Source organism: Mytilus trossulus, chromosome 6 (assembly GCF_036588685.1).
Source record: "Mytilus trossulus isolate FHL-02 chromosome 6, PNRI_Mtr1.1.1.hap1, whole genome shotgun sequence".
Taxonomy (NCBI): Eukaryota; Metazoa; Mollusca; class Bivalvia; order Mytilida; family Mytilidae; genus Mytilus; species Mytilus trossulus.
The window spans coordinates 26,285,328-26,296,674 of NC_086378.1; positions in this window are offsets into that span (position 1 = coordinate 26,285,328).

The window sequence follows — 11,347 nt, forward strand, 5'->3', positions numbered from 1 at the left end:
ATTGAATGATGTATACCGTAAAAACGAAGTCGGTGACCCTATCTTTATTTTATATCATTATAACGGTAATTTATTTATCAACAACATATAGTTTTTTAAGAAAAATCTATGGAGTAGAATTAGAGATTTTGCGATTTTAAGACAAATTTTTGAAGGTTTTATGCCGATTTTATGTGCCTTCTATACAAATGCTCACCAATTTTGTAAGAATTCAATCAGTAATATTTTAAATGATAAATGAGATAAATGCATTATTATTTCGATTTTTAGTTGAAGTTCATCGAGCCAGAGTTGTATGCAAAATTTTACAGAAATCTGTGACATAGTCCATTTACTGTCACTTGACCTTAAATTGAATAAACTGTCTCAACCCGTCTGTGTAGATGGGTTGACAGATTTCAAAGACATAAGTCCACCTGTGGAGGCGGCAGTCGGAGCTTCAAATGACGACACTGTCACTGAAAACACACCTGACAACAGCACTTGTATGGTCGATATTTTGGCCTTGTACAAGAACAGGTACAATTACAAATACAAAACTTATTCAAAAAGAAATTGATTGATATCAATGCTAATGTTCTTGAAGTTCAACCTCCTGGAAAGCCTAGTTCTGTAACTTTGCCAAACCAAAGGCCACAAAGTTCAAAAGCTATGACGATCAGATGTCTTTAATGACAAATGTTGATCAAGATTAAGTTTCGTATCTTGATCCAGAAGAAAAGATTGATGGGTCTGCATCCCCACGATCTAGTCAAATGTTTACATGCACCCCAGTGGAGATGCCAGAAGGGACACCTGGGGCTTCTGATCCAATTGAGTGGATTTCTTTTATTAATAAAATGGCAACGGTTCTAAATATAGAACCAGTATCTTCAGAGACTCAGCAGGAACGTCCTTCTTTTGATTCGGCAAGACTAAATCCTGACAAGAATGATAAAAAAATCAGCTATTAAACTACCTTTGGAAGGAACAATTATTGACATGGTCAAATCTGTAGAAAAGGAAACTATCTCTGGTCATTTGAAAAACAGATCTGTTCGTGGCAGGGATGAAAAGGCTTTTATGGTTAAGAAAGATGGTTTTAATGTTTCCTGTAGTCCTCCTAAGTTAGATGACAATATTGAGGAAGGGCTACTCATTGGTCATAAAGGCAATTCTTTTAAATCTGGAGTTAATACTCCACCTTTTCACAGAGAATTAGATAATGATTTTTCGTCGTATGGACAATTCTGCCAGAGCACTTTTTAGAGCAGTTTCATATGGTACTATGATTTCTGCCTTTTTGGATGAGGCAACTTGTGAAGATGATAGAATTGAAGGACGTAAAGCATTAATTAATTGCTTTAGAAGTATGGCCGATTTATCAGACAGAATCATGGCAAATTCAGTAGAAGAAAACTTTTTCTGAAAAATGTTAACTTTATTAATAAGTCGACAGAAAAGAAGTTGTTAAAGTTGCCCGTTTTTGGCAGTCAACTTTTTAATGGAAAATACGTTGACACACTGCATACATCAGCAGAAAATTTACGGGATGCTAGAGAAACCCAGAATGTTTATAATAATGCTGGTAGTTATAGCAAGAACTTTAATAAGTCTAGAGATGATCGCACTCAGGTAAATGACTTTAACAGAAATAGGAAAGGCGATTATTCTGATAATTCTGAGAGTGGAGCTAAAGTTGCCAGAACTAACACTTACTCCAACAAAGATAATTTTCGTCCAGGAAATTTTTCAAGGAAAGGAATTTTTTTCGGAAAGCAGCTGGGAGGCCAAAAGGTTTCCCAGCTCCAAGGAAATAAGTTCAAAGAACCTTGTACAAACTGTAAATATAAGTCCCCAGGTAGGGGCACGTTTGCTAATGTTTCACAGGAAGTGGACAAAGATCACAGGAGATCAATGGGTTTTAGAAACTTTACTGGAAGGACTAAAACTGGAGTTTATGAGTCATCCATGTTTAAACATAAAAGAGACAAGTGTTCCAAGATATGGTATTCACTAGTCGGTAATTTTAACAGAAATAAGTGTTTTATTAGAAAAAAAACGTTATAGAGCATGTTCCTGTTGGGCAAGAAAACTTTGGTTATTACAGCACAGTTTTCGTAGTTCCAAAACGACAAGGAGGTCTGCGAACGATTCTCAATCTAAAACCTCTAAACCAAATAGTAGTGCCTCATCATTTCAAGATGGAAACACTCCGTTCTATTATGAAGGCTTTAAAAAAGGGAGACTATGCAGTGACATTGGATTTAGCAGATGCATATTTTCATATCCCAATTCACACAGATTACAAACAATTCCTGAGATTCCGATTTCTAGGTCACAGCTACCAGTTTCGAGCAATGCCATTTGGGCTCAAATCTGCCCCAAGAGTGTTCACAAAGATCATGGCTGTATTAGCAGCATACCTACGAAAGTTAATGATTAAGATATTCATAGACGATTGGCTGATCAGCAATTCAGACAAAACAGCTCTTTTAAAGCAAATGCATTTTGTACTCCGTCTAGCTCAAGATTTGGGACTTATAGTAAATCAGAAAAAGTCAAACTTAATACCAACACATATATAGAATACTTGGGAGCCCTTTTCAATCTAGAGAAAGGGATAGTAACACCAACAGAGACGAGATTTCAAAGTTTTTTGGAAATAATACATGCATTACTAAACAGTCAACAGCTTCACGCAGTAGTAATTTTAAAATTACTAGGTCTGATGGCTTCATGCATTTACCTAATACCCATGGGAAGATTACATATGAGGCCAATCCAACTTTATTTGTTAGCACTATGGAGGCCAAACATCCAACCATTGAATCAGTTCATTCCTGTACGAATGAGCTTGACAGTACATTGAAGATGGTGGACAAATCGGACAACTATTTTCAAAGGAATGCCCTTACAGGAGCCGACAATTCAGTTGACATTGATCACAGATGCCTCAGAACTAGGATGGGGAGCTCATCTAGGAACGTGGCAGACATCAGGAATTTGGCCAAAGTCTTATCAACTAAAACATATAAATTGGTTGGAATTGAAGGCTGTACACCTAGGTCTTCAACAAGCTGTACAGATCGTGAAAGACAAGAATATTTTGATCAGGTCGGACAATACAACAGTGATAAGTTATATCAACAAACAGGGCGGAACCCATTCGCCAGAACTGTGTTACCTAACTTGGGACCTTTATCAATGGTGTATTTAGAACAAAGTAACTATCCGTGCAGTTCACATTCCGGGAAAGATAAATCTACTAGCAGATGCTCTTTCGAGGGGGGGGGGGGAATCTTTTCAAGATGACAGAATGGACACTCAACAATATGATAGTAAATATGATATTTCAGAGACTGGGAACTCCAAGTATAGATCTGTTTGCAACAGCTCAGAACAAAAAGTTAGCAGTTTATTGCTCTCCGGTTCCAGACATAGCAGCATATCAAGTAGATGCTCTAACTGTAAATTGGAGCGGCATGTATGCATATGCATTTCCTCCTCCAATCCTTGTTCCTCTGATATTACAGAAGATTCGAGAAGAAAAGACAGTTGTTCTTCTAATAGCACCAATGTGGCCAAGACAATCTTGGTATCCTCAGATATTGGATCTAATGATAGATATTCCAATAAAACTACCACTTCTGCCAGATCTGCTTTCACAAATTCACAATCGAATACAAATATTTCATCAGAATCCAAAAACATTGAATCTTGTGGCATGGAAATTATCAAATTGCGCCATAAGTCAAAAGGATTTTCTGAAAAAACTGCAGAAATTATGGCAAATGCCAGAAAAACATCTACTCAAACAGTGTATGATGCAAGGCTCAGAATATATGACAGTTAGTGTAAAGAACAAAATATCAGTTCCACTTCTTCAACTATACCAGAAGTAGCAGATTTTTTCTTATATCTTTCTACTGTAAGAAAATGCAAACCACAGACTATTACGGGTTACAAATCAGCCATAGCTTTGATTCATAATAATGGATTAGAAATTTCAAACAGTTCTGAGTTATCAACATTGATCAAAGGATTATTTAATATGAATCCACCAATTCGTCAATTGACTCCAAATTGGAATTTACCTTTAGTTTTATTGATGCTTACAAAACATCCTTTTGAACCTTTAGATTCAATTGAATTAAAGTTTTTAACATTCAAAACAGCTTTTCTAGTAGCTATTGCATCAGCCAGTAGAGTTAGTGAAATTCATAGCTTATCATTAGATGATGGACATTTTAGATTTGAAAAAAAAACGAATTAAACTATTACCAAATACGCAGTTTCTTGCAAAAACACAGACTTTGAATAGGCCTTGGGAGCCATTATTCATTCCTTCATTTAATTCTTATGCAACTGATTCTGAGGATTTGAAACTATGCCCTTGCCGTGCATAAAGGATTTACATAAATAGAACAAAATCTATATTACTTATAAAAAAACCATCATAAAAAGAAGCTTCAAATGATTCTATTGCAAGATGGATTGTTAATACAGTGCGATATGCATATGAAAATGCAGATAAAGACACTTTAAAAACAGTACGAGCACATGATACAAGAAGACTCTCTACTTCATGGGCTTTATTTTGTGGTGTATCAGCTGACTTAGCAGCTCACTGGACATCTGAAACTACTTTCACTTCATTCTATTTGAAGGATGTTCCAGACCACCAGTCCATTTTTGCCAAGTCAGCAATTTTGGATTCTTTCAAGAGAGGAAGACAGAAAAAGGTGAATATATTTTTTTAATTCCTTATTTAATTCCTTTCCCACCTCCTTTAGTAGGGCTGCAAATTCTTTTGCAATTAGTTAAGGAGGCAGGTAAGTGGAAATATTGAAGTGAACTAGGATTTTTGTGGGTAAAATCCTTGTTCATGAAATAATTACACTTACCTGCCTCCCCCGCCCCTCTCGAGGAATCTTTTAATATTGGTCTCGAGAAACTGAAGAGTTACGTAACTTCGTAAGGGAGATAACTGGAGGTAATACCTTATTTATATAAAAAAAAATCGACGAACGTATGGGGAAGTAGAGGGAAATTGCAATTAGTTAAGGAGGCAGGTAAGTGTAAATATTTCATGAACAAGGATTTTACCCACAAAAATCCTAATTGTAGTTACTACATGAGGAACATATCAGATATCATCTGTGAAACGGTTATTCCATATAGATCAACCAACTACTGAATCTATTTGAGGGCATCTGTAGTATTTACGAGGGGATGAGCGGCATTAAAAAGATATTGAACTTTTTATACGACAGCAAATAAGCATTTTTCTTGGTTTTCACACAATAACTTAAGTAGAAGTAAATAGAAATAGAAAAAATTTAAACACAAGGGTGGGATTGATTTTAGGAGTTTTGGTGTAAACAGTTGAGGAATTAAGGGTAAAAAAATTGAATAATTTGGGTTCTTTGATATGCCAAATCTAACTTTGTATGTAGATTCTACATTTAGGTCCAAAGGGAGTCCAAAACAAGGTTTGATTTAAACAAAAATTGAATTCTTGGGGTTCTTTGATATGCTTAATCTAAACATGTACTGAGATTTTTGTCGAGCCTGCAACTTTTGCAGCTTGATCAGGTGGCTATGGCGGCGTTGGCCAACTTCTTAAAAGCTTTGTTTTAGAAGGTAGAAGACCTGGATGCTACATACTTTGTATATAGATACCTCATGTTATGAAGTTTCCATCATCCACATGTCAAATGTCCTTGACCTCATTTTCATGGTTCAGTGACCACTTGAAAAAAAAGTTAAAAAAAAATTGTAATGTTGAATTCTCTTTGAAGTAATAGGATAACTATATTTGGTATGTGCATACCTTGCAAGGTCCTCGTGCCCGTCCGACAGTTTTCACTTGACATCGAGGTCATTTCATAGATCAGTGAATAAGGTTGAGTTTTGAGGGTCAAGTCCATATCTCAAATACTATATAAAGCAATAGGGCTAGAAAATTCGGTGTATGGAAGGACTGTAAGGAGTACATGTCCAACTGGCAGGTGTCATCTGACCTTGGCCTCATTTTAATGGTTTAGTTGTGATAGTAAAGTTTTTGTGTTTTGGTCTGTTTTGCTTATACTATGCAATTGGTCTACTTTATTTGGTGTATGTAAATGATTGTCAAGTGTACATGTCTAGCTGGTAGGTGTCATCTGACCTTGACCTCATTTTCATGGTTCAGTGGTAAAAGTTAAGTTTTTGAGTTTTGGTCTATCACTGTTTGGTTTTCTTGGTTAATGTTAAGTTTATGTGACAGTTGTAATAAAGCTTTACATTTAGGATAACAACATTAAAGCAATGATTAGTAAAGAAGGCGAGACATTCCAGTGTGTGCACTCTTGTATAAATTTCCTGTTAACAAAACTTTGAATTTATCGAAAAACTAAGGATTTTCTTATCCCATGAATAGATTACCTTGCCTGTGTGTGGCACAACTTTTTGGAATTTTGGATCCTCAATGCTCTTCAACTATGTAATTTTTGGCTTGATAAATATTTTGATATGAGCGTCACTGATGAGTCTTATGTAGACGAAACGCGCGTCTGACGTACTGAATTTTATAATCCTGGTACATTTTAAAACTACTTGACCACATTTTCATGGTTCAGTGGTCAAAGTTAAGTTTTTGAGTTTTTGTCTTTTTAACTAATACTATATGCCATAGGTCAACTATATTTGATGTATGGAAATATTTTATGATCTATACACATGGAAAAAAGTATTGCAACACCATGACTTTTTAAAACTTGAAAAATCAGCCTCTTATTTTGGATGGAATATGATAAAATATTTGTAAAAAAATATTGAAACGTAGTTAATGATAACATTGGCATTATAACGACCAAAAAAGTATGAAAAAAACTGTTTTATCTATTAAATCAAAATTTTTATAACAAAATGAAGTGTTTTTTTTGTAAAAAAAAATGCATTTTAAAACTTTACTGTAGTCAAACTTTACATTGTAAGACATTTCAAAATAAATCTTCAGATGATTGATCACATCATGGTTGATCGATATACGCCAGAGAATTAGTTCTTTTTGCGCAGCCTCCATTCAAACGGATAACCGCATTTTAACGTATTCTGATTCTTGTCAAAAGCCTACTCATGTGTTTCTAAGGTAGCAGCAATCATTCCTGACGAAGGGTATTGTTTACTTCATGGCGTGTTCGTGCACTTTACGCCTAATTGTGTCCCAAATATGTTCGATATAGTTCAAATTCGGGCTGCGATCGGGCCAATGAAGATAAACCAAATTCCATTGGAACAATGGATTTTCCTCCACGATGCTAATTTCCAACTTTGGCGAGCTCTGCACAATATATACAGCAACAGTGTGTCTGTTCGTATGCAAATGTCCTCGACATGGTCTTATCGCACGATAACCAGTAGCCGATCTCGAACAGTTCTTGTTTACAGGCACAAGTATGGTCATCACTCTCTTTTAAGGATTGTTTTATTTGCAATGGGTTTCCTTCTGACCAACCTTCATCATGCTTGATTTTCCCTTACAAATGTTATAGGGGGTCTTCTTGATCTCGGAGGTTCTTTAACATCGTTTGTTGCCTGATTTGTATTATCATGCCTATAGTGGAATGGTGGTGACCAAAAATACACGCAATTGTCACAGCGACTTACCTGCTTCTCTCATGCTGATTAACTGCCATCTTGTTGCAGTTATGAGTTTTGCATGACTAATTACAAGGTGTCAATCACATAACTTTATAAACTTGGTTATTTGAAGTGTTGAAAACAATGAGGATGAAAACATCTGTTGTAGGTAGTGTTTACGAGTACACAAGCTGCATGTGCAGATAAGAACTTATCGAGTCGATATTTATTGATTAAACTCGGGTGATATTGTTTGATTTCAACAAAAATTTAATATATGGGATTTTTTGATATATGCTGAATCTAACCATGTATTTAGATTTTTAATATTTGGGCCCGGTTATCAAATTGGTTCACATTGAGGTTTAAAGGGTCCAACATTGAACTTTATTTGATTTTATCAAAAATTAAATTCTTGGGGTCCTTTGATATGCTGAATCTAACCATGTATTTAGATTTTGGATATTGGACCATAATAGGTAGATGTCCAATTTAAAAATTTTAAGTTTAAGTTCTTAGACCACATTCATTCTGTGTCAGAAACCTATGTTGTGTCAACTATTTAATCACAATCCAAATTCAGAACTGTATCAAGCTTGAATGTTGTCTCCAAACTAGCCCCAACTGTTCAGGGTTCAAACTCTGCGGTCGTATAAAGCTGCGCCCTGTGGAGCATCGGGTTTCATTTCAAGTTGAAAAATCTCTTTGAAAAATAAATTGTTGTAAGAACCCTATAATACAGACTAAAAAATGTACATGCTAACATGCACTTGCATACGATTGGAGTTCATTGAAACTTCAAATTACTCTGTAAAAAAACAATCGCGCAAATACAAAATTTCAATCCTGATATATATGATGAGTTTGTGTTAACAACCACTGGGACGATGCCACTCGCTAGTGGAGTTTTTATTTCAAGGGTATCACCAGCCAGAATTCTCATTGATATGGTCATAATTATAAATTAACTGTTTACAAAAAATTGAATTTTTGAAACACGAGGGGTCATTGTTGAGTCTTTTGTAGACGAAACGTGTGTCTTGTGCAAATAGTGAGTTTTAATCCTAGTATCTATGATGAGTTTATTATCATTTAATTGTTAATTTGGCTGTACCAAAACAAAAACGCGTTTTATTACTGAATAATGACACAATATATAATAGATAATACTTACAAATGTGTGTTAATAAAAGACTATTGACGAACACATTGTAAATTTATTTGGTCTGTACTGATAATATAAGCTTGCAAATAATAACCAGACGCTGCAGACAATTTTGTTTCAGATAAACTATAATGATGAAAATACACGTACAAATACTGGTATGTTATGTTATGTTATATGATTATTATAACAATTAATCTATTTCTTTATATTTAAACAATGTTGAATGTTGAAAACGAATGTTAAATGTTGAAGTGCATTGGGGTCCAAAAAATCCCAAACGCTTTGCAAACTACAGGTAGGTAAACTACAATTAAGGTTGTGGTAGAAATGCTTTAGTATTTCCAAAATTCAAGTTTTTATAATATTCATTATTCATAATGATGACCATACCAATGATAATTCATGCCACCACAGAAGTGCTGACTACTTGGCGGAATTTAACCCAGTGGTTGTAAATAAACTCATCATAAATACAAGGAGTGATAAAGGAAATCGAGTGTAAAAAAAAATTAATGTTAGAATAGATTGTTAAAAAATATGAAAATGTGGTTGTTTTTTAAATGTTTTTTCAAAGATGAATTTTGAAATCGAAGTTGAAAGTTGAAAACGAATATCGAATGTTAAAAGCGAATGTTGAATGTTGAAATCGAATGTTGAATGTTGAAAAACGAATGTTTAATGTTTTAAACGTATGTTGGAATGTTGAAATGTTTTAAACCGAATGTTGGATATTGAAATCTGTCGAAAAACAACTGTTGAAAACAAAAGATGGAATGCTGAAAACGAATGTGGAATGTTAAAATCAAGTGCTGGAAAATTAAAAAGTTTATCATTTAAAAAAAACCCAAAAAAAACCAGTTTAACCACTACAAAAACTTGTTGAATATTGAACCAACTTGACATTCGTGTTTTATAGTGGGTAACCAGATTGCATGAATCTATATTCTAGTATCTATGTGTATATTTGTTAGCAGTTTCACAAAGCATGTCGAGGTAGAAATCAATTTTTAAAATGGTCCTATTTGTCAATTGAACAGATTAATACAGTCAGACAACCCAAGTGAGAACTGTAACCATCAAGGTGTTTCCTCACCCAACAATGGGGTTTTCCCTCTGGTCAATTTTACAACTCAATTAGAAAAAAGAGAATTAATAGGACTACCAATGAGAGCATTTCGTCCAGGAGCCCAATGAAGTTGATGTAAAAGATCAGCTTCAACGCTACTCCTTGCACTTAATTCATTGATTATCACTTATATAACGGTAAGGTGGGTTTTTTGAAGAAACATTTTAGTATATCCTATGTTCTATAATATTATAAAACTGTCTGGCTCACATCTTTTTTATTTCAAAATTTATGTAAACAAAAATTGGAATGTAGTTGCAATATAGGATTGTGGTATCCCAAGACCAGATCACTGGACTCAACACCCTATGATAGTAAAACCTTGTTAAATTTATGTCGACCTTAAGTACTTCAGTTGCACCATGAGCTTGGGGAGTGTCATATACAGGTCAGTAGGTATATTTGCAAGTCATATGATAGTTAGACTCAGAGAAATTCAAAACAGAAGTCCTTTATAAAATGACAAAAATCAAAAGCCTAAATACATCCAACGAATGGAAGACAACTGTCATATCTGACTTGGTACTAGCATTTCCTTATGTAGAAAATGGTGGATGGAACCTTGTTTTATAGCTAGCTAAACATCTTACTTGTATGACTGTTTCATAAAATTTTAGTTACTACATCTGAAACATGTGCAAAACACATTGACACAAAACTGCATTTTAAATAATGCTAGAGATTATATTACATCCTTCGTTTATTAAAAACTTTTAAGTAAACTCATCATAGATACAAGAATTGTTTTTTTTTTATTTAAGCCAGATGCACGTTTTATCTACAAAAGACTCATCAGTGACCCTCGATTTCAAAAAGGTCAAAAGGGCCAAATAAAGTACTCAGTTCAAGAGCACTAAGGACCAAAATTCATTAAAGTTTTGTAAAGAGAACTCTAAATACCTTGTTTTTATACCAGTATACCAGTGCCCTATTTTATAAACATCATTAACAAACTTCTCCAAATAAGAACGAGACCTGTCCAAACAGGAGCCTTGCTTCAGTGTCAACCTTTTTAAATGTCTGAATTATATTTAATAATTCTCTATTTTTTAATTCAAACTTTCATTTCTTAAGTTCAGGGGATCCACACAAGATGCATTTGTAAAATTTAAACGTTCCTGCTTTAGATAAAGTATCAGATAACAAGACTTGCATTTAAAAAGAATGCTCACTCTTATGGCCTAAGTAACACAAGACACATGAATTATATCTATGGTCCCACTCATCAATTACAATGACAAACATATTGACCGACGAAAATATATGGTTTTACTCCTATGATCTCACTTACCAACCAAAATATATACACCTTATCGCTATTTTGAAAACTGTTCGAGCTTGAATCTGTCCCACTTAAACTTTTAAAGTAATTCAACAATAACTTTTCCATTACGGCTTCAGATATTTTGTATTATGACGGCAACATTTTTATTGGAACTTTGTGATGT